This window comes from Coptis chinensis, chromosome 1, assembly GCF_015680905.1.
Source record: "Coptis chinensis isolate HL-2020 chromosome 1, ASM1568090v1, whole genome shotgun sequence".
Taxonomy (NCBI): Eukaryota; Viridiplantae; Streptophyta; class Magnoliopsida; order Ranunculales; family Ranunculaceae; genus Coptis; species Coptis chinensis.
The window spans coordinates 78,901,607-78,907,606 of NC_141456.1; positions in this window are offsets into that span (position 1 = coordinate 78,901,607).

The following is a 6,000-nucleotide window of genomic DNA, read 5'->3' on the forward strand; positions in this document are numbered from 1 at the left end:
AGTCATTGTAGTATAAATGAAGTTTGTGAGTACCTTCTCTAGAAAACTCTCACGAGGCTATAACTCGTCCACTAGGGAATTCTTAGTGGTTTAAGGCCTTATTGCATATGGTCAATACAGTCGCACTCAGTGAAACAAGACTAGTTAAAAATACATTTTTGGCCAATTATTTTAATTTCACATATTTGCTTGAGGACAAGCAAAATGCTGTTTAGGGGTGGTTTGATAAGAGCCCAAAACTGTAGTTTAAACCCTTTAATAGTATTTCTATTTAGCCAATTATGTTATTAATAATATAAGTTTATCACTAATTACGTGCTTTTGAGTATTTCAGGCTTCGGAGTTGAATAAATATAAATTTGTTACTAATTAGGCGCTAAAAGGAGTTAAAGTAATTGCTATGAAATTTCTATGAAGAAAGCCCAAATTTCATGGAGAAAAAGCCGTTAAAAAGCCCAAGTCAAAGCTGTTAAGTGAAAGTCAAACCGGATTAGAAAGCTGAAGAAAAGTCAATAGAACTTCAAAAAGCCATATCTTTGGACTCAGGCCTTGGATTTGGGCCCAGTTTATATCAAAATGACCGGCTCAGAAAGCTCTTTCTAATGGTTTAGACCTTGACTCAATCATAGTAGTATAAGTTGGTAAAAACTCACACTACAGTAATACGACCAGAATTGGAAGTCTTGGATTCAACAAATTGGGTTTTGGACTTGATTTATTGGTCCATAACCTCGCCTAAAAGCCCATGCACAAAATTGTAAATTTAACCCTCTCCTATATAAAGAGGGTTAAGACAAAACAAAACTTGGCTACTCCCCTCTTAGTTTAATTAAATTAGCTCTCTCTCTCTTTAGTATAACCTAATTTATGTTTTCTTTAGCCTAGCCACCATTACTTCAATCCAATTCAAGTTATTATTATGTTTTCTTTTTTTTATTTTAGTTTAATTAATTAAACCAATGATATTAGGCTAATCCCCATTAGAGGGAGTGATTATGTTGCCTAATGAGGAATAGATTGTTTAGTATAATTATTTAATTGTGTATGTATTTCAATGAGTTTAGTTTATTGTATGACTTCTAAAATAAGTATATAGTAAATTAAACTAGGGATTATTACAATTAAGTCGAGAGACTTGGTTGTAATAATCCTACATGCTAGTAATAATGATTATAGAGATATAGGTTGTTGCTAGGGATGATAAAGATTGAGACTTTAGGTTGAATCATTGCGTGAAAACCTAAATATGATCTCTTTTCAATGAATAATTTGATTCTTGCATGAAACTAGTTATTAGGTGGATTGATTACTCTTCTCTATAACTTTCTCTTCTATCAAAACCCTATTTTTATTAGTTTAGTTAATTTAGATTTACTTGAATCCATAGTATAATCATAGAATAGAAATCTCTCAACATAACATTACTCTCACCATTGTTTCTTTGTGTTAGATTAGTTGGATTCTATTTAGTCTTGGTAGTTTAGGAGTAGAACGAATCCTGACTCTTTATATATTACTTCATTATTATTTGAGAGTAGGAATATTGATCTAAGCACTTGTTTATGTGATTGATTATTTGTGTTTACGCATAGATAGTTAGTTTACTTAACTTTTACGTTTATCATGACCCATTCGGGGTAGTCGACCTTCCTAATGAAACCAACTTTTTTTAGATTTTTTACCTCTTCATTAATTGCTTTCTGGAACCTAAGGGATAACTTTCGAGGTCGTTGGCGAACTGGTTTTACGTTTGGGTTAATATTTAACTTATGACATATAATATTGGGATCAATTCCATGTACATCAATATACGACCAGCCAAAAACATCTTTATTTAATGATAAAAAGCTTACAAGTTATGCCTTGAGAGTAGGATCAAGGTTAGCTCCTACATAGACGAACTTGGGGGGGTCATCATCAGTTCCTAGGTTGACCTTTTCCTTCATTTCAATCTGAGTAGCCGCCTCAATGGGTTGAGCGACCTCTGGGGTCTTGGTCTCTTGCGGTGTCTCTTCAACTTGAAGGGGTAGGGGGACCTCTGGGGTCTGGACGTTTTTACCAAGCCCCCAGTGTTCTCTGTAGCGAGCTCACTGCGTGGGGTATTGGTCAAGGTCTTGGCCTCAGAGATGAAGTCTTATGCCAGCTTGGTTTTGGCGATCTCTCTTTTGTTTTTTAGTGAAGCCCCAACGAACTGGTTTTACGTTTGGGTTAATATTTAACTTATGACATATAATATTAGGATCAATTCCATGTACATCAATATACGACCAACCAAAAACATCTTTATTTAATGATAAAAAGCTTACAAGTTATGCCTTGAGAGTAGGATCAAGGTTAGCTCCTACATAGACGAACTTGGGGTCATCATCAGTTCCTAGGTTGACATTTTCCTTCATTTCACCGAGTAGCCTCGATGGGTTGAAGCGACCTCCTCGGGGTCTTGGTCTCTTGCGGTGTCTCTTCAACTTGAAGGGGTAGGGGGACCTCTGGGGTCTGGACGTTTTTTACCAAGCCCCTAGTGTTCTCTGTAGCGAGCTCAGTGCGTGGGGTATTGGTCAAGGTCTTGACCTCAGAGATGAAGTCTTATGCCAGCTTGGTTTTGGCGATCTCTCCTTTGTTTTTTAGTGAAGCCCCAACGGGTTTGCTAACTGAGTAGATCTGATTACAGTTGTGAGCGTCGAGCTAGTTACTTCGGAGCTCCATCATGCCTCTGGGGCCGGGGAAATGCAACACTTGATGAAGTGTTGACGGGACCGCTTGCATCTTGTGGATCCAATAGTGTCCTAGTATACCAGTATAGGACGAGTTGACATCCAGCACACTGAAGCGTGCGTTGATGCTGACCTTGTCTTCATGTGACCCCACCAAGATAGGTAGAATGATGTCACCTATTAGATCGGCTCATGATCCATTGAAGCCATAGAGGGGGGCTATTGGATTGACCATAACTGATTTGGGCAAGTTCATCTCCTTCAGAGTTCAATAGAATAGGATATCACATGAACTGCTTGGGTTGATCAGGACGCGTTTGACAATCCAGTCGCTGATTTTGGCGTGGACAACCAAGGCATCATTATGTGGGAGGCACACCTTGTTGAGGTCAGCTTGAGTGAAGGTGATGTCTCCTGAGATGTGGCCATTTGTGCGTGGGATGGGGGACGCTTGTGAGGAGAATTGGTAGACTTCCTGGAGGGCGCCTACTCGTCTCCTTTTCTCTTTGGAGGACGTGACCAAGTCATCTTGGAAAGTGATCATGTTGATGGTTCTGTTGTTGTCTCTGTCAGAGGAGTGCTGGCGACGCTCGTGACGTGATCGCTCATTTGAACGTCCTCTTGCATGAGAACGTGCTCTGTTGCTTGGGCATGGTGGAGTTCGGCTTCGCCTCTCCCTGCGAGCCATGAGTTTGTGACGTAGGTCGATATCAGGTATATCAGTATAATGTTTGATACGCCCTACCTCGATGAGGTCTTGAAGGTAGTACTTTGCCCCCGATATTCATTGGTCTCATGGCACTTTGCTTTATGGAAAGCGCAGTACGGCTTTCCTGGTTTGTCCTCTGGCCGCTTTACCTCAAGTCGGTAATAGGCCGTGTTTTTTATTTTTTCCAGTATGTAACTTGGAGATCTTGTAAGCACAGCGAACTCTCTTTTGGTTTGGTTTCGGGTGCTGGTCTACTGATCCTATTGCCTGGGTCACTTGTTGGAAGATAGGGCGTTATCTGAGATTGCAGCGACCTCGCCTGCTGCCTTCAACCGTTCTTTCTCGAGGCCTTCAAGCTTGATGTACTTCTCCACGTGTGCGTACATTTTGGCCAGCATTTCAGGGTGCTCTTTCATCAGCAACCTAGACAGATCAGTGTTTTTTCTGATCGCATTGGTGAAGGCCACTGTGGCAACGACTCCTTGAGGCCGCTCTCCATGGACAGTAGCTATGTCTTAAAACGTCCTAGGAAGGTGTGAATTGGTTCGTCACTCTTCTGAGACAATTGGAAGAGTAAATTGAGGTCGGCTATCTTACATCTGTTGAGGACGTACTGTTTTGCGAACTGGTTAGTGAGCTTTTCAAAGCTGTCTATTGACTTTGGTCCTAGCAAGTAGAACTAATCAAGAGCCTCGTCTTTTAAGCTTGCTGGGAACAAGCGACACTGCAGGTGGTCGAACCCCTGTGCACTGTAAAGTGCAAGGCTCTGAATCTAGCGAGCTACATGCTGACTAGGGCACGTGCTGCCGTCGTACATTGAGAACCGAGGCTGAATGAAATCTTAGGGAGGGTTTATTGAGTACCTCGAGCGTGAAAGGGGATGTCTGGTACGTCTTCAGCATCTTTTAGACAACCTGAGTGGCGTCCTTCTTCGTAGTGCTCTGTTCGATCTGCTGGGAGAGGCTGTTGATCTGCTGGTTGACCTCATTGATCCCGTCCTCAGCGATAACCCCGTTCGGGTTATGGGACTCGACCTGGGTTTTGAGAGCGGCGTTCTCTTGTCGGAGCTGGGTGATGCTGTCGTTCATGGCTTCCATCTGGGTAGCCATAGCCTTCAGTTGATCTTGGAGGTTTTCCATGCTTTGTGGGTTTGAGATTTTGTTAGAAGGTTTTTTGTTTGAAGGTTTGTGAACTCAAGAAATCGAGCCATAGACGGCGCCAATGTAAATGTTATGTTTCGTCTAACCTTACTAGAGTAGGCAATTTGGGGGAGATGGATTGGTTAATTGGGTTTGACCGAGTTTGTATGGACGAACTGCCTACGTATCAAGTTCTCTCTCTGGGGGAGAGAACTTGAATCAGGTTAGACGTAGTTCCTTATCCTCTTTATATAGGCAAGGGATTGCGCCTCCTGCTCACACGTCAGGTCAGATCTAGGTCTTCAGGTCACTCCCGAGCCATGATGGCGAGTTATTGTGAAGCGTGCTTGAAGCTCCGGTCTTGATGGTATTAATAAAGACATATGTTACTGACCGTTGAGATGAGTGAGAGTCTGGGAGATCGCTACCAAGAGAGGTCGTTCGTGTGACAAAGACTTCCGGGTCGGTTGATGTAACGCCCGTATTTTTAAATACGTATTTTTCTATTTATTAATTAATTAAATTATTTATTTAAAAATTCGTCGAACTGGACTCGGGATACGTGGGCCTGGTTTTGGGCCCGAGTCTGTGTTGGGCTTGGGTTTCGGACCCAAGTATATAAACACATTGTTCTGGAAAATAGGGTTCAGAGAATAATAGAATATTAAAAATGGAGGCAGAGATGAAAGCTGGATTTCTGGAGGGTGGAGTGCGACGGCTCGGACTCGGAGAAATTCGTAAGAGCTGTTCATACAGGTGAGTAGCTCTTTTGCTATTTCACCGGAATACAAAAACCGTTTTATTGTCCTATGGTTTCACTAATTTTACTGTTCATTACTTCGGCGTCTGTGAAAGATTGTTAAAACCTGTTGTATTTGACTTCGTGTCTTTGTATTATTTAACTTTGTTAAATTTCCTTTTTTGTAATTAAACTGTCGAACTGGGATACTGTGTCTATACTGCCGACATTGATATTGGTGTCAATACTTTTAGTTGAACTGTGGATTTGGTTGAAATTCGTTGGTTGATATTGGGCTTTCGAAGCTCTGTCGAAGCTTACACAGACGACAATGGCGTCAGCCACAGAAATTGTTTTGTTTGTTTTTAATTTCATCGGCTTGAATGGTTTGTTGGGTTATGTGTGTGGGGATGTCGAGTGAGGGCAGTGAAGCTTGGAGAAAGCTTGAGCCATCGTTAATGGCGTTACTGCCATTACTGGGCTACTGAAGGTTTTGAAATTTGGATTTATTTGGTTGTGTTTGAACTGTGTTTATGTATGGTGGGTTGATGGGATGATGTTTGGTGGTAGTGGGGATGGTTGGGGTTGTCGACTTGAGCTTGGAACAAGCTTTAATGGCGGCGGAAAGTTGGTTCCAGATCTAGTTTGGTGATGTCGGATTTAAAGATTTGAGGAATGTGTGTTTGTTAAAGAGGTAGGGGG